Source organism: Camelus dromedarius, chromosome 15 (assembly GCF_036321535.1).
Source record: "Camelus dromedarius isolate mCamDro1 chromosome 15, mCamDro1.pat, whole genome shotgun sequence".
NCBI lineage: Eukaryota > Metazoa > Chordata > Mammalia > Artiodactyla > Camelidae > Camelus > Camelus dromedarius.
The window spans coordinates 58,029,136-58,050,942 of NC_087450.1; the positions used below are offsets into that span (position 1 = coordinate 58,029,136).

The following is a 21,807-nucleotide window of genomic DNA, read 5'->3' on the forward strand; positions in this document are numbered from 1 at the left end:
TTCCTGGGTTTGTGTGTCAGAGACCAGGTTAAAGTGTCCGGCAGGACCTGGTGTGGCAGTGTAAGTTCTGCTCTCCTTGTGAAGCCAAGGGCACGTGACCCTACCTTTTTCTAGGTGTGAGCCAGATGGCAGGTGGACCTGCTGGTCCCTGGATACACGAGTCACATCCTTTGGGCTGTCCCAGCTCCAAGGTTCATGGTCCTGCCCAAGTGTGCCCGGTTCCCAAGAGCCTCGAGGCTCCTATCCTCACACATAAATCTCAGACCTTCTGTCGTCTCTCTAGTGAGAAGGCTTCCCTGAGCAGCACAGCTTCTGGGTGAGCTCCTTCCTCTCACCACACAGCTCCCTCCACCTGTGTGGTTTCTGGGTCTCTTCCTTTCTCCTCACTGCCCACCTCCCCACTTCAGTGGGCTCCTCTCCCCTCCCCCACCTCAGTGGGCTCCTCTTCCCCTCCCCCATCTCAGCGGGTTCCTCTCTCTTCTCTTTTTTGGAACTAAAATCACAGGTGGTCCCCTTTGCCTTACGCAGAACAGCTGCCACCTCCCGGAGCCCTCGGGGCCTAGACTGTCACCCACACTAGGGACCACTTGAGGTATTTTCTCTAACAAAGACAGTCCTCCCCACCACCGAGAGGCATTCTGATACCAGTTGTTAAAATGATTTTTTAAAAATCCTTTTCACATCATTCTATAAGTATCTGAATTTAACCTTTGTACCTATTTACTCCTTCGACTTCTCATCCTGTTTAGGAAACTGGGTTTGAGACAACAGAAAATAGGATAAGGGCTGTTCCCCAGTTTTTAAGCAGCTGATGCCAGAATACCCCCCCTTCTCCCTCTTTCCCACTACTTTCTTCACTGCGGTTTGGGTGTCCTCTCCAGGTGCCCACGACTGTGGCAGGGTCCTCCTTCCTCAAGGCAAGGGAGGGAGGGTCCCTGTCTTCCCATAGAAGACCTCTCATTGCTCTAAAGTGCTAGGAGGAGACGGAACAGAGCCCACAGTGCAGGGGTCACCTCTCAGATAACAGGGTGCAGAATTTGGAGCCAAATAGGGCCTTAGAGATGAACTGATCCAGCAATTGTTCAGAAAATTATTTTTATTGTAGTAAAATATAAATAGGATTTACCATTTTCACCATGTTTAAGTGTACCATTCAGTGGTGATTCATTTTTATAGCTGAGGAAATATTCATTCAAGAGAAATTTTAAGCAGGAGTCCGATAAAAAACTATCAGTGCACTGCGGCCCTGTGAAGGGTTGGGTGCCCGGAGCCCCTCCAGGGGCAGGGAGGGAGAGAAGTGCCAGGAACGGTGGGCAGAGGTGGCCCTGGTTCTCCTTCCTGCCGCCTCCAGGCCTGGTCTGGCCTGTGGCCTGCTCCCCAGTGACCACTGGGACCTCCCACCACAGGCAGAGGCACTGGGGGCAGCGGAGCAGGACAGAGTCAGGTGGTGGACAAGGGAGTGCTGGGCCCGAGCCTGCCAGGTAGGAACCAGGAGCAGGAGACGCCGTCAGAAGCACCAAGGGTGGCCTGTCCATGTCAGGAAGGACCCACCGTCTGGCAGAGCCGCCCACAGAGGCACAAGTCTCAGACAACTGGACAACTGTGGGGGGCGGAGCCTGGCCACAGGTCACCCTTGAGGAGCCCCATCCAGGAATGCTTGGACTGAACAGGACAGGCGGGCTCCTCTGAACGTCTGTGAGACACGGAGCCAGTGCCCATTCAGATGGATTTCTTCTGAGTGAAAGCAGGTCATGAGTGAATCGTTTGGGTGAGGCCCTTTGGTCCTCTGGCCCTGCCCTGCTGGTGGAGGAGCAGCGTGGATGCGGAGGGCCTTTCGAGGAGGGAGGGAGGCCCTGTGACCTTGGCAGGCAAGGGGCTTCCAGCTACAGAAGGAATCTTTGTCAGGAGGCAGGTCTCAGGTAGGGATGTGGTCCATTTGTCCTCTACATAGTGTGCCCACCTCGCTGCCCTCCTTCCAAAGCCTTGAAGGAAGAAAACAAGGAAAATAGGAGATGTTCCATGAAGAAAAGCAGACGAACAAAGCGCTGACAGTTCAGAGGAGAAGCCGCCAAGGTGAGGGAGCACGCCTGCTGCCTGAAATCCCACAGCTGGAAGGTGAGATGCAGGAGCTGCAGCTGAGACCTAGGTCCTGCCCGGGCTCCACCAGGGGCATGTGATGGAACTTCGCAGGAAGGTCACGGCGGAGGAAATAGAGAAGAAACTCCCCAGTGTGCATGGAAGCATCAGCCTCGCAATCATGAGCACAAATCCTGCAGGAGGCGGCGGAGACCCGGAGAGCGGACTGGAAAGAACCACCTGCTTCCCTCCATCAAAACTGCTACATGCAGAATAGATGCACAACAAGGTCCTACCATAGAGCACAGGGAGCCATATTCAATAGCTTGTAGTGACCTAGAGTAACAAAGACTATGAGAAAGAACGTATACATATGTATAACTGACTCACTGTGCTGTACGCCAGAAACTAACACATTATAAATCAACTATGCTTCAATTAAAAAAAAAGAACAAAAATTGTCTTATCTCCTCTGAGAAGAAAGTTCAAGAAAGGCGGTCGCCAGGTTTTCCTACTGAGAGAAAACTCAGCAAGTGAGAAGTGGGGTGACCCAGACACAAGTCATAGAGCCCCCCTCGCCCTGCTCCCCCACACGCAGCCCCGGGCAGAGGCCGGGGCCCGGGGCCCGCAGGTCCGCAGGTCCCCAGCGGAGGAGGCCGGCTAGGCCGTGAGGGCTAAGGGACCCAGGTCACCTGCTGGGCTGATTCCACGTTCCCAGCAGCCACCCCTCACGTCCAGAGACGTTAGCCTGTTTTCTCTCCTAAAAGTAATTTTGATCAACAGTTCTTAGTTTAATTGCTGTTATTTAATTGATGCCACACCTACGCTTAGTGAAGTTCAATAAAATTGTACCTAAGTGTTCGTCAGAGACAGATGATTTTAATATAATTACTATGAATACATTATTTCCACTTCATTGGACCTGCTAGAATTAGATGGGATAAGTACTGTATTTTTGATTGAAACAAAAGATTCACTATTACTTAACCTGTAATTGAACTTGGACATGCCCAGATGGGGACACGTGAAAAAACAAATCCATTTCTACATTCTGGGGAAAAAAATTGAAAAGCGTGGGCTTCATACCCACAGTGCCTCCTGAGGGGGTGCCCTGAAATCCCGGGACTCTACCACGGATCTAGGCTAACCCCTCACGCTGCAGGCGGGGAAACAGAGAGGAAGTGACTTCCCTGGGTCGCCCTGTGAAATGCGTGGCGGTGCAGAAATGAGAACCACATCCCTTGTTTCCAGTCCAGCTTTGAGCTGTGAGTTGCTTAAGGAGAAAAATAGGCTTCCCGGCCCCCACCTGTAATTCTAAGAAAATTTAATCAGCTTCCTGGTGATTTCCAAGGTAAGAGCCAGCTGTTGCTACGTGTTTGCAGCCTGGCCTGATGTTACCTTGGCAACAGCTGTCAACAAGAATATTGCCTCCTCCCTGGCCCATTACATCCTTTATGCCAGAAGCGTGTTTGCCCATGTGAAAGGCAAAGCCACTGGGCCTCGCAGACCCAGCATGCGGGGCTCTCTTCTGCTAAGATCCGCTTATTTATAACCTAAAGGAAATTTGCCCTAAAAACAGGATTTCCGTGCTCTCCCAGCTAATTTTCTTTTTATACTCTATAAGGAGTTAATGGGGAGAACCTTGCCATTTGAAGAGTTTATTTTTAACAGCAATATTATTAGACTGAGATCCTAAAAATGGGATGTTACAGATCAGTAGGAAAACCCACTGCACCTCATTGTCCAGAGGAGGAAGTTAAAGCCTCAACAGGAGAGCTGATTGCCCAAAGTCCATGTGATTTATTGGCAACACAGGACTTGAACTTGGCTGGAGTCTTGGTTGCCTTTTAGGGAGGTAGCGTTCCTGCAGGCCCGACTTGCTGACAGCCACGCCACGTAGGAACCATCCCCCCAGCGGATGGGCACTGGTTTGTTCATGGCCTTTATTAGTGATGGAGCTACATTCTGTGGCTGCCTGAGTCATCTTCGGGGAACCCCATTCTCCTGCACCCCACACTCCCTTCCCTTGTCTCCCAGTGGTCCACCAAGGGCTGGAAACCTGGAGTTTACAGGATTGTGGCAGGGGACTGACTGAGTGAGGTGGGCTGGGCAGAGCTGGTGAACTGGTTCATCTGTCTGCACTCGGCCTGCATGTCATCTAGGACTAGAGGATTTTTGTCTGTTCTTTCTCTGCTCAGGCAGAGTCCAAGGTTCATCCTACTCCTGAGACCCCTCCTGGACTCTCCCAGATGCCATGTGCACCCCCTGCTGTCTGGCTGTGCCCCGAAAGGGGTGGGCTAGACTTGACCTCTCCCCCCTTAGGTCTCCAGCTGGGCCTGGTGGTTAAATTGACCTAAGAGATTCGCAAGAGAAAAGCATGCAGATTTTTACATGTACATGGTGGCCCCACAGGAAAACAAAGACCCAAAGAAGTGGCAGAACCCAGGCTGAACAGAGAGAAGAAATTGTGGAAGGGGAACTAAAACACAGGGGGAGACTACAGGGGGACAGTTAACTTCACAAGGTCTGATTGTGCAGAATCCTCTCTGGCTTGACTCCCCGTCTTGGATGATATGAGTGTTTCTTCCTCTTGGAACGGGGAGGTGTGCTGGGACCCCCGCCAGCACCACCCCATTCTGATCTAGGCAGCAGGGATGGCTTCTAGGTTTGGGGGCCAGCGGCAACCCACAAAGATCCCTTCCGGGGAAACACATATTGAAAGAGGCAGTAAGGTCGACTTCCCGACTGCCAAGCTGACACGTTCTGCACCCCAGAGGAGAGCTGTGGACCCCACTGTGGGCCAAGGATGGGCGCTTGCTCCCGGTCTCCCAGTCTACCATCTGGGCTCCTCATTTTACAAGAACACTCACCTGTTGACTGTGCTGTGACCTTGTTTCCTTGGTTGACTCCCCTCACTTTCAGAACACAGGTCAGGCAGCATCTCCCCTGTAGGCATCCTTGCTCCATGAGATTGAAGTAGGTACCAGCACTAGACAGATGTCCTATTTTGGTTTTCCGTTTTGAACTCACCTTTCCATCCAGGCTGGGTGGTCCCCAATGTCTGCTTGCTTCCCATTTTGGAAGCAGGAAGGCAGAAGCCCCCCTCTCCTACCCCTGGCTGCAGGACTAGGCCCTGACTCTGTCATTAGCGGTGGTGGAGGTGACCATGCTGGGGCCCAGAGCTGGAGCCCAGGATGTGTCAGCAGCCAAGTCTGCCAAGGTGGTTGCCACTGCCTCTGGCTGACCTCCCAGGGGCTCATTTGATTTCTGCCTCTGTCTTTCAGCTTCCTGTCTATTTTGTGAGCCTGCTACATCCTTTAAAAAATAACAACACAAAAAGCAAAAGCGAAAACAAAACAAAATCCCTGGTTTGCTGAAGGTGACCAAAACTGGTTTCTGTTTTTGCAGCCAAGAGCCCTGATGGGTGGAGAACCCTGCCTGGACCTCTGGGTTCCTCTGTGCTTCCCTAGGCTGGTACACACACTGCAAGGCTTTGAGGACAATAACGGCTGATTGGGAACTGGGAACTGTTCTCACACCCATCCTCAGGGGCCTAGGATCCAGACGGACGTCCACGTGCCCTGACGGAGCACGCAGAAACGGACTAGAATTACTGGAGGGCGTTCCAGCACAACAGCGTGTCGTGAAGTGCTCCTGGGTGCCTAGATCCTCCGGCCTGCCTCCCAGGGCAGCAGTGCTCAGTCCCTAGTGGCCGGGAGGTTGGGTCCCGTCCCCAGGGCAGCTTGCATCTGTGACGCCCCAGCCATGGCCATGAGCACTTTGACATTCCTCTCACTGAGGTCTGTGTCCCCGTCCCTTGAATCCCGGTGCTCTGGGACTGCTTGGCCAATGGAACGCTGCAGGAGGGAAGCTGGCCGACACCAGCAGCTTCCGTGTCCCCCTCCTGGGACCCTCTCTAGGAGCCCTGACCACCCCCATGAGAATGCCAACCATCTTGGGACTGCCGTGGATGGAGTCTACAACAAACAATAGATACAGATCAGGACTGTGTGCCCCATTTTTGTTTATGATGCACTAAGCATGTTGGCCCCTCTGGAGGACCACAGGGAGACAGGACAGGATGTGTCAGCTGTCATAGGGGGCCTCGGCAGCCAGGCTCAGGCTTGGGGATTCATCCTCTCGACAAGAATGAACCTATCAAGTTTTCTGAGCAGGAGGAGGTGGTCCCTGTGGCTATGAATGGGCAGGTCACCCAGGCAGCAGGGGCCGAAAGGCAGGTGAGGCTAACGGCCGGGAAGCCAGATGGGGCTATTAGAGATTTGGAGACACCTCTGGGGAGAAGACAGGGACAGAGACAACTCTTTCCCGAGTGGTGACGTGCTCAGCCATTCTCTTATCCTGAAATCCTTTGTCCAAATGATTCCTGAAGTCTCTGATTCAGTGATTCCAAGAATTCAGTAATTCTGAGAATTCATGTTTCCTTGATCCCATGACATGAAATGCCCTTGTTTCTACAGTTCTGTGATCTGGTGATTCACAGAATCTCTCACACAGCAAACTCTAAAATTCTCTGATTCACGTGTGCTGAATCAGCCCCTTGGGTTCCTGCCCACCCCTGGCCCATGGCTTCCCCTGGGAGTTGAGGGAAGGCTGTGTTTCTGTCTTTTCTATTCGGTCAGACAGGTGTCGGGGTTGGAGGGTGGTCTGTCTTCCTCCGAGGTGGCTGAGATGGGGATCGTGCAGGGGGGGAAGATCTGGGAGTAGGCAGGTTGGAATAACGCGGAGTGTGTGAGCCCAGGTGCCCGCGTGCTAAGGCGGGAGTGGAGCCCCAGCTTCGGGGGGAGCAGAGACCTGCTGCCTGACCCGACGCACGCCGCCCACTCTGCTCGTGCCCCCTGCCGGTGCAGCTCCCCCGGGACTGTGTTCTCCCCGCAGCAGCCCCCCAGAGACAAGCACCATGGTGGGTGGGTCTGCACCTTTCTTAAAACCACAAGCAGGAGTCACCCCTTGGCATCCGTTATTACCAGAGCTGACAACAAGCCTGAGGCACATGGGACACCAGCAGGGTGCCCTGTGGATTTAGGTGACAGGGAACGTAGGGGTTTGGCTGGGACCACGGGGTGGGGGGGCCACAGCTGAGAATCTCCTGCAGGTAAAATGGGCTGGACTAGTGGACCTGGCTTGACCCCGTTTCCATCCCTGACTCCTTACGTGATCTCTGGTCAGTCCTCACCCTTCCCTGGCGTCCATTTCTCCATCTAGAAATGAGAAAGCTGCATCAAGAGACTTGGAAAGGCCCCACTGGCTCTGAGGGCCCACTGCCTCGTGAGTGGTCCTTGCTCCTCTCTCCTCAGTCAGCCTCTCTGCGTCAGATCCTGGCGGTGAGGCTCCCGTGCCAGGTCGCTATGAGGCCCTCTCTGGGGAGCAGAGAGAGCAGTTGGCACAGAACCTGGGACGCTAGCGGTCAGTTACCTGCTGTCAGCTACTACTGGCTCTTTTCAGGGCTGAGCATGACCCTCTCTGCCTGGCGTCCGTGTGCACAAGGATCTCCCTGCACATGGAGGCTGCTCTGAGATGGTAACAAGAGAAGGAGGCAGCATGGGAGGGAAGCCAGGCCCACCAACTCCACATGGCCCGCCTTGGCCAGTCTTGGGGGTTTGGGAGCTGCTCTGAGAAGGAGATGAAATGGGCCACAACCATGGTTGCTCTTAAGTATGAAAGGTGGGGGAGACATGATCCAGCATGCATGCATCCATCCATTCATCCATCTATCCATCCATCCATTCATATATCTATTCATTTATCCATCCATCCATCCATTCATCTTTCTGTCCATCCATCTATCCACCTATCCATCCATCCATTCAGCCTTTATTAAGTACCTACCATGTTTAAAAGAGTGCACCCCACCCCCGTGGATGACTTTCTGTGCCCCTACCCTGCTCTGTTATTTATGCTTTCATTCATCTGTTCCCTGTCTTTCTCCCCCAACAAAAATGTTAATTCCATGAAGACTTAACTGCTGTACCCCAAGTGTCTAAAATCAGGCCTGGTGCTTAATAGTGGGTGCTCGGTGTGGGGATGCCCTCAGATGGGGAAAGCTGCTTCTCGGGGCCAGGCTGACTGCCTGAGCAGCAGCTTCTTGGGCAGAGGCAGGAGGACCACAGCTTTGCCCCCTGGCAGATGACCACCAAGCCCTCATGGAGGCCAAAGCCTCTGTTCCAGAACCTTGGGCTCATTTCTTCACTTTGCTACCTAGAAAGTGGGCTCATAACCCCTCCCTGGGGCTGTCCAGGTCCCGCAGGAGAGAGGAGGCAGGGGGTGGGAAGGGTGTGGAGTTCCAGATGGGGACGCAGACCTTGATTTCTGCCCTGGTTCTGCCAACTTACTAGCTCGGTGGTCTCATGCAAGCTACATAATGATAATTACTATTCACCTGCCAGGACTGCTTGGGATCAGGAGGGTTAATCTGATAGAAAGCACTTTGAAGACTGCCGAGCTCCCCAGAGGGTTGCTATGTTAAAGGTTATTGTAACAACAGACCCGAGCAGCCCCACAAGCCGGAGGAACTAAGGCTCTGAACAGAGTGATGGTTCTGGGCCGGACAAAGGCTCGGGGTGTGATGACCTTTGGAGATGCAGACGCTAATGACAGGATCTGGGTGGAAGGGTGGGAGAGGAGCTGGGGCCGGACAGGGGTGCGTCCTGGTTCGGGAGGAGACCTTGAGTTGTGGGTACCCTTTTGGGGAAGCCCCAGGGTGGGAACCAGTCATGAACAGTCTCTGGGCAGACCGGGAAAACACACGGTGATGGTAGCTGAGAGCCTCTTCAAGGCTGTCTGGGCTCGTGCCAAGGGCTGTGTTTTTTTGTTTTTATTGAAGTAGAGTTGATTTACAATGTTGTGTTAGTTTCCGGTGCAACAGCATAGTGATTCAGTTATACATATATATACGTATATATTCTTTCCCATATTCTTTTTTTACTATAGGTTATTATAAGCTATTGAATACAGTTCCTTGTGTCTGCAGTAGGACCTTGTTGTTTATCTATTTAGTATATGGTAGTTTGTATCTGCTAATTCCAAACTTCCAAGGGCTGTGTTCTGAGACGTCTCCTCGGCTGGTCTCCCTGGAAGACGCTGGTCCTGGGCGAGCTGTGGCTTTGTAAGGTAACAAAGGGACAAGGTTGGGGCTGCCGTGGGCAGGGAAAGCCCTTGATTGCTTGAGTTTCCCGGGGTCAGTCCAGACTGGAAAAGCCACAAGATTCCCCCAGGAGGAGAGGAGGCCTGCTCTCACCCAGTGTCCTCTCCCCCGGTGCTCCTCGGCCACCTGGTTCCCTGCCTTTTCTGTAAGGCCTGCCTCCAAGGGGCAAACATTTCTGTAGGCTGTGGGCCTGAGGTGTGTCATCTCCTAGAGGAGGAGTCATGACCCCCAGGTGCCCATGAAGAAGGGGAGCTGGTGGCTATGGTGAGGCGGGGTGCTGACCATCACCAGCTCCCCACTGCACCCAGGACCCTGGCTTCTGGCCCAGCTCTCCTGGGCAGCTCCCGTCCCCTCATGCAGCAGATCCCGGGACAGGTGGGGACAGACTGAAGCAAAGGGAGGAGGAGGCTCAAGGTGAGGACAACTTGCCTCTTGTCCAGCAGACTCTCAGTGTTTGCAGCCTGTCCAGGCGGCCACGGCCACAAAATTCTTCAAAGGCCCTTGCTCCCGTGTGCTGCTTTAAAAAGAAATCTAGAATGAAAAAGAAGAGTTTCTATTTTTGATGAGACACTGATGAAATGAAGGCTTTTAAATTATTAAAATCCAGAAATAAATTATTTATTCAGGTCAGATACATAACAGCCTTTCATTTCATGAACATTAACCCCACCAGCACCCTGTCACGAATTTGCTATGTGGCCTGGCAAGTCGTTTACCCTCTCAGGACCTCAGTGTCCTCTTCTGTAAGATGGGCAGGCAGGGGGCAGGCCTGTCTGTTCTCTTTACCCCCTCTCTCTTCACCCCAGGCCCTTGATCCTCAGGATCAGACCTTCCCTGAGCAGCTCAGGTGGGTGGGAAGGGGATGAGCTACTATTAATAATAATATTACTACGTGCCAGCCCTGCACAGTGGTTTACACATTCCAACTGATTTATCCCACAACAACCCTCTGAGGTGATAATATTGTGATCTCCATTTTACAGCTGAGGACATTGGACGTGGAGTATGGAAGTGCCTTGCTCAAGGTCACCCAGCTTGTAGCATGGCTGGAGTTCAAGGCCAGGCAGCCCGGTTCCCGAGCTGACCGCGGCAGCACATGGCCTTGCCTTGGGTGTGAGTGAGGCCCTCAGTGAGACGATTCTTCTGGGAGGTGTCGTGCCTGTTCTCTCTGCCTTTGCACTTGCTCTTCCCTTTGCCTGGAGTGCCCTCCCTGCCCCAGACCAACAAAAATGTCATCACCTCCTCCAGGAAGCCTTCCCATCCTCCCTCCGCACTTACACAGCATTCTCCCACTTCCCTGTGAAAACCCTTACCCTCTGAATCATCATCATTTACACACCTGTCTCCCCACCAGACTGTGTCCTCCTTGAGTTCAGGGACCATGTTAGTTGGATTTCCACGTCGCCAGGGCCCAGCTGAGTACCTGATGTAGACCAGGAGATGTTTGTTGAATGAATAAGTGACTGTTTGAAGTGATGTGGCTCCCTCACACCATGGCGGAGGGTTGTGGGTTGCCCCAGGGCCTGGCTCCAGGAAGACCCCTAAGTTTGCCATCCCTGAGATCGCTCTCCCACAAGGGACTCAGCTTGGCAGAGAAGACATTGGGTTTCCATGGCAGCGGATTTTTTTTTCTGCCCGAGCAAACATTTCCACAGAAATCCCAATAGATGCCAGTTGGTGCAGTGGGCGGTGCCCCCTCCTCCTGCACCCCTCTGGCCTCCCCAGGCCTCTGAGCCCAGAGCCAGCCCTTCTCCCTCCATGGGCTTCTGCTGGCTTTCTCACAACCACCCTATTTAAAGCTGCTTCAGGCTGCTCCAACTTCGCCCCACACCATCCTGGGCGAGGAAGGGGTACCCCAGCCTCGGGCTGTCAGCACTTGGGAGTCCAGCCCCACCATCCTCAGACAGCAAAGCTCAGCCCAGAGAGGGGAAATGGTAGGGCTCCCACCCCCTGCCCAGGCTGGCTTTGCGCTGCCATCTGCCAGCCCTATCTACCTGCAGACATGGGGTACCTCTTCCCTCCCCCTCCTCCACCCCCAAGGCCCAGGGGCCATGAGGTCTCACAGGCCTTGGCAGAAGCTTGGGGGCCTGAGAAGTACCAGGCATCAGGCCTCGGACCCACTGCCCCAGGATCCTGCCCCAGCCTCTGGGGGCAGCGAGGAACAGTGGGGACCAAGGACTTCGCTGGTAGAAGCTCAGAGGGCTCCAGGGGCTTTCCCAAGGACAGGTGGCTGAGTGGCGGAGGCAGGATCTGAGCCCTGGGTCTCTCTAGTGAGGAGGATAGCCTCCACCCACTATCTTGTCAGGCTGGACCCCACTTTCCCCCACATAGAAACAGAGGGTAGACATCCCCTTCAGGAAGCAGGAACGAAGTGCCTGATTGTGCACGTGCGGCACCGGCGGGTTGGCGGAGGGTCCAGCATGTGGACTGAGAGCTCACTAGGCCCTTGCAACTACCAGACCATTAGAGAGGTCAAGTGACTTTGCCCAAGGTCACAAGTGGTGGCCCGGGAAATGGATATCAGACCTGTCAGACTCTGCCCACTTCTGCCTCGCTACATCCCTCACTGCATCGCTATTGTCTCAAAGCCAGTTGTTACCTTCCATGCTAAGTCCCTGCCCTGCCCTCCCAATGGGCTTTGCCTCAGCTGTGGTCTTAGCACAATTGCTGGTGAGGGAAGAGGGCCAAGGGTGGGTGGCCCTGAGCAGGGGACAGAGGCCTCACAGTCCGGCTTTGTGCAGGCCTGCTAACAAGCTCATCACCTTGTGCCCCAGCTGGCGACACGTGCAGCTGGTCCTGCCATTCCGGATCACCTCAGCCCCCGACCTGACCCCTGGAGCCTGCCTCCCAGACCAGAGCCTCAGACTCCCACCCTCCCTCCCTGTAATCTGTGCATCTATGGTTGGAGCTGTGGTGCTCTGCCGCCCACATGGAGCCTGCCTCCAGCTCTCATCTCCATGGCAACACTCACCACCTCTGCACAGAGCCACTGTGCTCAGCTAACCTGAGGCCTGTCCCCTGCAACTGGCCACCCATTTGGGTCAGGAGACACCCACACACCTGCTCAGGCCAAGACTCAGTGCTCACTCGTGTACCTGCCCCACCCCCACAGGCCAGAGTGACAGTGTGCATGGGTATGCACATCCACCCGGGCAGGGGTGTGCACAGGGGTATGTGTGCACGCATACAGGCGCAGGTGTGAAAACACCAACAGCTCATCCAGCTCCGGTCCTTGGGGCCTGGGGGCCACAGCAGCCAAATTGTGTGTCGTGTGTCCTCTGTTTGTGTCTGGCAGAGTCCAGGGAGGGGAGGGTACATCCTTCTGTGAGTCAGAAATTCAGGACAATGGCCCCTTTCGTTGCATGTTGCATTTCTCCAACAGCAGGAGAAGGACCCCTCTCCACCCCTTTCTCCTCGGACATTCAGGACCCAGCAGTGGCTGATGGGGCCACTCGTCATCTTTGCTGTGGTCTCCCCTGGGACCAACAGTTACACTGGACTTTGGTCCTTGGAATCCACATCATTTTCTCCTGAGACACCACCTGATTCCATTTTCCTGTGCAAAGAACAGAAGCTGTAGAAAGGGCCCTGGGCAGGAGATCAGAAGAAGCGACATGTAAACTTGGTTCTGTTAACAGCTGGCCGCGTGAACTTGCACAGGACACGGTGCTTCTGGGCCTCGGATCCCCTGTCTGTTAATGATTCCTCATGGACTCTGTATCTGGATCACCCAGAATTCCACCAAATGGCAGTCTTTCTCTCATCCTTATGATGGTGCTTTGGGTTGCATGTTATCATCCCTGGGTGATGAGGGGGAGACTGAGTCACAGAGGATGCCGCGGTGGGAGAGGTCAGCCCGACTGGAGCCTTTGCTCTTTCTGCCACCCGCTCCCCCTGTGTTCTGCCCAAAGCCTCCAGGGCCAGAATGGGCCCTCTGTGCTGCTCACCAGGGCCCGGCCAGCCCCTCACAGGTGCCAGGGCAGGGGGCGGACCAGTGACATAGGGCACCAGCAGCTCAAAGAGGGACATCAAAGAGGGACGGCAGATAAAAAACACAAAGCCCTTAGACTCCCCTGCGCTGGTGAGTAATAATGCATCAAGTTCGGAGGTCAAGGGCTTCACTGGGGACCGGCAGGGCTCCGACTCCAGGGCAGTGTGGTAATGAGCCTCAGGGCTGGAGCCAGGAGGAGGGCAGGGATGGGGGCTCCAGGGCTGACAGGTGCTTGGTGGTGGGCTCTGTGCAGGGCAGTAGAGCAATGCCCCCACTTCCCCACGCAGACTGGTCACCGGGCGCTTGTTCACTGTGTATCCTGGTCCAGCGGGTCTGGGTGGAGCCGAGCCCCTGTGTTTCTAACTAGCTCCCGGGTAATGCAGCTGCCAGTGGCCTGGGCCCGCACTTTGAGTTTCGAGAGTATGGCTGAGATGTCAGACAGCCCGGGCGTGAACTTGGATCTGCCCCTAATTAGCTGTGTGAGTGGGCAAGGAGTTGCCAACTCACCATGCCTCAGTTTCCTCACCTATAAAATGGGGATAATTATAGTACCTACTTCAAGGAGGCAGCTGTGAAGGTTAAGAAGTTAATCTATGTTAATGTAGTTAAAAGCACTTAGATTGTGCTTGGTAAGTGTGTTATTATTCTAAAATGCTAGGCTGAAGAATGTGTGCTTTTTTGCTGAGGAGAGTGGGTTGCTGTTGAGTTCTAAGTGGGGAGTGATGTGGCCAATGTCTCACTGGAAAGCCTTTCTCTGGGCGGTGTTAGCACATGAGTGGGAGGTGGCAGGCAGGCCTGGGGGAGGAGCTGGGTTGAGGCCCGTTACAGGAGGGGTGGGGGTGAGAGAGGGAGCAGAGAGCCTGGAAATGGTGGCAGGGATGGGAGGAGAGAAGGGGCAGGAGGGACAGATATTTCTGAGGGAGATCTAACTGCAGGTGGCCCGGGAGGGCCTGGCATCCACCCGAGGCTGCCCTGCAGCTGTGCACCACACAGGAAACCTTCTGGGTGGGCTGGGCTGGGGGCTCCCACCCTGCTGGGCTGTGGCTTTGCTGTCCTGACATCACCCACAAGTGAGTAAAGCACTGACCCTGCCCTCCCAGATCCTGCAGTGTGATCGGGAAGAGGCCACACACACACAAACACTGTCCGCTGTCTGACTACCTATGCAGGAAGCCCCCGTGCTCCGCCCTCACAGTGTGTGGCCTCCCAGCCTGTCAGGTGCTGTCTGCTTCCAGGAACCTTGGATTACCAGCGGATGGCTGTTGGAAACGGCTTGCCAAAATTTGCATCAATATACCTTCCACCTGTTAGTCTCAGCTCTGACCCTGGTTCCTTCACACTGTATGACAAATACCATATTTTGTCAAAATCTTCTCCACACGGGCCACAATGTCACCAACTCTTTCAACCCTTGGGTGTGGAGTATGATTTCCAAGTCCTCCACTGCCTGGGGACTTCCTCAGGCGCCTTACTGCTCATCAAAGTCACACAAGACCGACCGTGACACCCCCAATTCAGTCTTTCCTCTTTACTTTGGGCTTAATTCTTCTGCAGCCTGTTTACCTTACTGAACATCAGGTCAACTGAAAACCAAGACTTGAGATTTGCTGCTGACTTCATGAGTCCGTTTCAGCTGTAATCAGCATGGACGCCAGCTCACACACAGAGAAGAACTTCATTATCGCGGTACGTGATCTCTGAATAAGGGGCAGAGAGGCGACTGGGCTTCAGGAACAAATGAACCAGGATTCCAGTTGCCTCTCTTTCCACCTGTTTCCCTCTGTATCTCCCTCCTCTCTCTCCAACCAGCTTCTACTTTCAGGTTCATGAAACCAAACGTGGCCACAGGACCTCCCAAGCTGATGTGATATACTGCAGCCACCCGGAGAGCTTTGGAATCTCTAAGTCCCAGTCCTAAAATCATCGAGAAGCCACTCTGGCCCAGCGCTGGTCTCTGGCCCATCTGGCCCCCATCAGCCACCTGGTGAAGGGTGACATGATCATGGCTGGTTGTGACTGCAGAGTGAAGCCCTGTGGACCTGCAGAAGGGGTGGGGCCAGGAAGCCAGTCCTAGAAAAGGGTTTGCCAGGAAAGCTCCTGGAATCGTGATTCCTTCTTCCAAACACCTCATCACCCTCTCCAGTTCTGTGTCTTTTGAAAATTTGATGAGCAGTCTGCATGCTACATCTTCATCTCAACTGTCAGCAAAAACGTTGAGCAGAACAGAGCTGAGATGAGAACCCTCTGCCCCCGACTCATCGTTTCCCTCGTGGTTGGCGTTTCTCTGCCAAGCACACTATTTGATGGTTATTAATCAGACTACATGGCGCTGCTCAGTGGGCTGACACACAGCCGTGCTTGCAAATGACAGGGGTGGCTAACACGTGGCACTATGGAAAATGCTTAGCATATGTCAAGCAACAAAAGTGTCATACAAAACGAAATCATTGTATAAACACGCACGTAGAGAACAATGAGGAAAGAAAAAGCACCGAGGGTGGTAGCATTGACTGTCTTTGGGAAACACAGCCCGCAGAATTCTGAGAGAAGCCTGCCTGTTGGTTTCAGCCAATCCAGACACCATAACAGTGACCCCAGCTATCAGGAAGACCTGCTCCGTGCCGAGACCTGTCTGTAACAATATCTTCAGGGGATTCGCAGGGAATGACTGGACCAAACTCCAGAAGGAAACGTAGGTAGAGTTTATGCACTTGGGTATGAACATATACAAACATCAAGAGTATAAGAGAGTGGGTTTTGTAATCAGTTCTTGCTTTCTCCCTTCAAAAGAATGGAAGATGACTACAGCCAGGTATTTTCTGTTCTACACGCCGCTCTGCTCTGATGTCCCGCATTTTGTTGGTCCTTTCCTGGGGGTGTTTCTTTCTAAGTCATGGGCCCCAGCTAGCCCATAGGGTCCTTTTGTGTGAACTAGGGAAGGATGCCTCTTCTGGACAGATGCAGCCTGACAGGCACATAATGTGGTGAGTGAAAGGCAGACTGGATTCCAGTCCCCACTCGTCCCTCAGGCGGGCACCCTTGTGCAGTGGACAACCTGCACAACTGTACCTGCCTGTGTACCACACAAGCTGTTCAGAAATCAGACACTGTAGAAAATATTTTAACTGTAGAAACTGTCTTATCTGAACATAAAGTTCATCCTGTTAGTCCAGGTTCTTTCTCCAGGTGATTCTTTCTGAGCCTAGGTCTCCCCTTAATATTGACTGCACCCTACATCTGCTGGCTTTAGACTTTAACTCAGGGAAAGGCTGCCTTTGATGCAAGCCTCTGGGCTGCTCTTTGGGGTGAAGGCCCAGTATCCACATTTGGGGGTGGGTAATTAGGTTTATTTATTTTAATAGAGGTACTGGGGATTGAACCCAGGACCTTGTGCATGCTAAGCATGCCCTCTACCACAGACCTATACACCACCACCACCCCCGCCGCCAGTATCCACATTTTCTTTGTTGACTATATTATCTCCCCAAGGTGGGTATTTAACATTGCTTTGGGCTGGACTGATGATTCTCACTGGGGGCCTACCCTGAAATGGCATTATTCTGTGTGCAAGGTTGTGACTACCTATTGCAATGCCAGTAAACACCCGCATCATTCAGAAGGGTTACTCTGCAACCACCTCATCCCAGCATCATGCCAGCCATGATGGGGAGCTGGGACTGTGGGGAACCTTTTTTCTTTTCCCCAAACTTTCTATAATGCCATATTATGTTTACAGCATGAATTATTTTGATTAAACCGAACAAAACATAAAGAAACACTCTCTTGGGATAGAATTATTCAACCTGAAGAAATCTACCTGACTACAGGTATTGTCTAGAGCCAGACTGCCTGGAACCAAATCCTACTCTGCCACAAATTAGCCGTCATCTAGGGGAGCTCATTTAACCTCTTGGTGCCTCAGTTTCCTCATTCATAATGTGGGGATAATAATAGTATCTGCTTCAAAGGGTTGTTGTGAGAACTAGGTGAATTAATATATGTAAAGCTCTCGAAATGACTCAAGAAAGACAGTCAGTGCTATGGGCATGTTTCTCTCCAAGAGGAGAAATTTGGTCAAATGCCTGTCGACATCCAGATTCCTCTCTCTCCAGTCTTCCCAGGTATCTGCACTCAGAATCAATTCCAATGTCTTTGGGTTCATTTTACATCTTTTCTAGTGTCTTTATCGAAGCCGCTAGAACAGTGTCCCTCATTCTGGGCTCTGATGGTAGCCCGTGTCTACCTGCCCAAAAAGAAGCACTCCCAGCAGGCAGGGATCTCCTCCTTCATCTCTGCATCCCTCACAGCAGCATAAAACCTGGTACATAGCCAGTGCTCCATCAGGGACTGTCGGCGAGTCAGTGGCTGCATGACCAAGTGCATCCTTTCCCTGTCTTCACCCCCTACCTCCCTCCTGGCACCAGTAGGTCCTCAACACTTTTGATTGAATTGAACTAAACTTATTCTGAAGTTTGAGACTAGACATTCTCACTGGGTGGGTGTCTTGGAGCCCCCTGAAGGCTACTGGATTTTTTCCCAACGTGTACAATAAAATCCTCAAGGTGGAGTGGTCCTTCCTGCCTTCCCAGATCGTCTGAATGCCCGGTAGAGATGTGTCCAGGAGTCTCCGACCCACCACAAGATGTTCCCAAGTAGCTGGCAGAGATGTTGCAGATTTAGATGATCCCGCCGAGATACCCACTGCTCACCTTTCTGGAAACATCTAGGGTTTCTCTCTGGTGCACTGTTCTCCTGAGTGATAATTCTAGAAACCCATTCTTTGTCTTTGGCAATAACAACCCAATTCCCAAGACTCCAAATGGAAAATAACAGCCTTAATTTCCAGACTCCTGGAGGGGAAAAAGCCAGACAGAACCCTCCCAGCTGTTGAGGTTCTGTCTGCACCAGGCCAAATGCATCAAGCCCAAATGACTACTTGAAACATTATTAGAATTCAGGTTGCCCCATCATCACAATTCTCCCTGAGCTGAGAGGCTGGGAAAAAATAAGGCAGATTGTGTGCTGTGTGCAAAAGCTGGACCAGGGAGCCTCTGAGATTAATTACAGCTGGTGAGTCCAACGTCTGGGAGCCTCTGGGAAGCGCTATCTGGGGGAAGTATAAACCAGGCTCCCCTAAAGGAGCTGGAGATGCGCTTCATTCCACTGTGCAAACAAAATTAATGCTGCTTATCAAAGCCCGTCCTCATCAATATAAAGTTGGATTTCTATTAATCACCAAGGGCCATTTTCCTAGATGCAAACGGACTTACTGAGCTGGATGATTTTTAGTGCAACATCTGATGGAGGTTCTGGGGAGCAGACAGCCCTTGCCGGTATATTTAACAAGCACTGGGGCTTTTTCCTTTGGCTCTGAGGCTAAGCTCATTATCCAAGGAACAAATGGAATATGAAGGCTGCCTCAGTGCTGCCAGAGACCATTAAAAATTTGCTGTGAAACAAAGTTGGTGCATCGTTCAGCTGTGCAGAGAAGAAACTTGGAAGCAGAGGCGGTAGAGGGCTGGGTCTCCATCCCTGGCACCTGTTACATGGCTCACTCTGTCATTTTCTGCAAACTCATGTTCCCATCTCTCACCTTTTCCACCACCTGGTATTCAGCCTGAACTTGCAGACAGAGTTTCCGAGCCCTCTCTGACTCCTATCCCACAGAACCATTCTAATTCAGAAGCAACTCCTAACCAAAATGTCCAACTGCTTTTTTTCACCTTCACACTTTAAACAACTGACAAGAACCACCTGACATCTTTCTTTCTTAATTCATGTGCCTCAAACTCAGTCAACTTCGTACCTTGTGAACTTCTTAGCAACCCTGACTCTACCAAACTTGCTCTCCCTCCTGGGTTGTCTCGCCCAAAGCCAGAACCCTTAGAGCCATTATAAGCTCCTCCCTCCACGTCAGGGCTTCTCCATCCCGCTGGCACGTGAGGATCACCTGGGTCCTTCTGAGAATGACCTGTGTCGCCTGCACCACCCCAGACCAACTCAGTGAGACTAAGAGCTGGGTCCGGGCATCAAAGCCTCTCCAGATGATTCTCTACTTCTCACTCACCCCTCTCCCCGACCCCTCCCCAGGCACCAGGCGATGTAGATCTCACCTCCTGGCTTTCCTCCACTCTCTGTCCCCTCCCCCCACCTCTGCCATTCCTTCAGACAGTCTGCATTTCTCACCTGGATTATGACAAGAGCATTTCTAATTGGTCCCTCCCAACCCCGAGTCAGACCCTCTGCCATTTCGCCTCTGTTTGCTGCCAGAATGATTTTTCTCCAGTGCACAACAGATCTTGTCACTGCCTTTCTCTCGATCCCTCCCTTCCTCTCCCCAATTTTCCAAGCATCCATTATGACCAGACACTGTTCTAGGTCTACAGAATTATAGGGTTGAGCAAAAAGACATCTTAGTCTCTGCTCTCTTAGAGATTGTATTAATATTTGCTCAGAGGAAATGCTAAACATCAAACTACATCAGGAATTGTTTAATGACAACTGTGGTTCAGGCCTGGAAGAAGTAAAAGGTAATATGAGAATGTTTTCCCTGCTGAAAATCTCCCAGCAGCTCACATACAAGACCCCTGGCTGAGGATTAAATTTCAGTTGTCCTCATTCTCACTGTGCTCCTTAAAGGCCATTTCACCAAATAATTCCTTCTCTGAATATACAATGCGCTCATGCCTGAGCCTCTCTTCTGCCTGGACTTCTTTCCTCTACTTCTTTCGTCTAACTCAGATGTCACCTCCTCCAGGAAGCCTTCCCTGATATCCCCAGCGTGGATTAGTTGTCCTTCTGCTGTGCTCCCAGACCTCCTTCTGCCTGCCATTATCATGTCACATTCCCTATCCCATTGTGGATGTCTGTTACATGTTATTCACCTGCCGTGGCCCCCGAACAACCGCAGGACTGGGAGTGCCCCAGAGCAAGACAGTCTTTTCATCTGTGGTCCTAACTCAGATCTGAAACATACTCAGAAAATGAATGAATGTAAAGTAAGAAGCTAACAGTAGCTGATTAGCAAGAACACTGAGAAAATTCTAAGGAAAGGGAAAATTTTTATTTACTTAGCTTTGAGATTTTACCAAAGTTCTAGAGATTGGGAGAGTGAGTCACTGGCCCCTCTGCCTCTCACAGGAATGCTATAGCTGAACCCTGACAAGCATTTAACCAGGAAGTGGAGAAGTTAACACACAGAAGGGAGAATGAATAATCTAGTAATATTCATGTCTTGGATCTCATATTACTACAAGTTGTATTTATGATAAGTAAATTGAGTTATTAAAAATCAAATCTGATCTAAATACTTTGGAAGACTTGCTCCCTGGTGTCAAAGCCTCACTGATGTAAAGAAACCCCTGGGACAGCGGCACGGTGCTGGTTCGTGGCATTGCGGGGCTGGAGCCAGAGAGTCGCAGCTCTGTCGTCAACAGATGCTGACTGGTTGACAGCAGAAGAGAGCAACCAAGTTGTACTTGACCTTAAAGCAGCAGGATGGTCAGAATTAAGTGAGAGAGATGCCATGTACAAAGAGTTGTCTTTCAAAAATGTTAATCAGGCATCTGGCTTTATGTCCCGAGTTGCCCTACAAGCAGAGAAGCTGAATCATCACCCGGAGTGGTTCAATGTGTACAGCAAGGTCCAGATAACTCTCACATCACATGCCTGTGGCGGGCTGACCAGAGAGGCGTGCAACTGGCCAAGTTTACTGAAAAAGCAGCTGCTTCTGTGTGATTTCTTCCAAAATGCATGTAAAATCTTATATACATCTTAGCTCTGATGTATTTTGAAGGCAATTTAAATGAAAAAACTAAGTTGTACATTTAGTTCACCTTTTGAAGCATCGCATTTTGTAAAATCAGCACTTAAAAAATAAGAATGACAAACTTGAAAAAAAGAAACCCCTAGGATAGGAGTAGACAGTCCCTTTAAAGCCACCGTCCTTGACAACAGGTTACCATGTACATGAGAGCACTTTGTAAACTGTAGGTGCTAAACAAATGCCAAATGTCATTCATGAATTCACTCCTAAAGCAATTAAGTGAGCACAACTCTTAAGTAATTACCCCTGTTTAACCACCGGAGTTGCTTAGGCCAGGACCACCTCTTGCCCTAATCGGCTGGCTGATAAGTCACCCAACCTCTGGTTTTGCCACTGCGGCAACACCTGAGATGCTGGGGGTAAAATTAACCTTTGTAAGAACAGCAGGATGGAGGTCTGTCCTGCAAGAGCTAAGGGCAGCAGGGGGCTCAGCACAGCGGACACGCCATCTCAGTGACCAGAGAGGATGAAGCGAGGAGACCTCCTTCCTCCTTTCCCAGAACCTACACTGACCAGAGACTTAGCAGCCAGCTCACCCTCTGCTCCCCTCCCTGAATCCACCTGGGGCCTTCTCCATCAGGCAGTACGACCCAGGACTTGGTGAACACAGTTTCTAAGCACAGTTTCTTGACGTTGATAAGACAACAGATAAAGTGCTGTATTTGAAACCTGGGTTGTTTTCGTGTTGCCTGTAGCGCTGAGTCTGCTTATGCCCTGCTTTACCCTGCCAGGGGCAGAGGCGAGAAGCCAGCC

At 52.0% G+C, this 21,807-nt stretch overlaps 1 pseudogene; it reads left to right on the forward strand.

Moving 5' to 3' along the window:
* The first annotated feature begins 2,012 nt into the window (after positions 1 to 2,012).
* LOC135322941 (pterin-4-alpha-carbinolamine dehydratase 2-like) lies at positions 2,013 to 20,966 on the forward strand (annotated as a pseudogene).
* Positions 20,967 to 21,807: the final 841 nt, after the last annotated feature.